This window comes from Nannospalax galili, unplaced genomic scaffold (assembly GCF_000622305.1).
Source record: "Nannospalax galili isolate Female #2095 unplaced genomic scaffold, S.galili_v1.0 scaffold1857, whole genome shotgun sequence".
Taxonomy (NCBI): Eukaryota; Metazoa; Chordata; class Mammalia; order Rodentia; family Spalacidae; genus Nannospalax; species Nannospalax galili.
In genome coordinates, this window is record NW_008338858.1 from 764,392 (window position 1) to 764,748 (window position 357).

The following is a 357-nucleotide window of genomic DNA, read 5'->3' on the forward strand; positions in this document are numbered from 1 at the left end:
TCATAGACCTCCCCCCCTCTTAGTTTCTCTCTCTCTCTCTCTCTCTCTCTCTCTCTCTCTCTCTCTCTCTCTCCTCTCTCCCTCCCTCCCTCCCTCCCTCTCCCATGTGTGTGTATGCATGTGTGCATGTGCATGCAGAGGTCAGAGGACAACTTTGGGTGGTGGCGTTCCTCAGGTGTCCTCACCTTTTAAATGAAGGAAGCGAGCATGCCGGGTGTGGTGGCGCAAGCCTTCAATCCCAGCACTGGGAGGCAGAGGCAGGCGGATGGATCCCTGTGAGTTCAAGGCCAGCCTGGTCTACATAGTGAGTTCCAGGACAGCTGGGGCTACAGGGAGACCCTGTCTCAAAAAGACCAA

At 55.7% G+C, this 357-nt stretch overlaps 1 protein-coding gene across 7 annotated transcripts in view; it reads right to left on the bottom strand.

Moving 5' to 3' along the window:
• The window catches only part of Sergef (secretion regulating guanine nucleotide exchange factor), a 267,081-nt gene that overhangs the window by 250,924 nt on the left and 15,800 nt on the right, over positions 1–357 (bottom strand). The gene's annotated exons all lie outside the window — the stretch shown is intronic.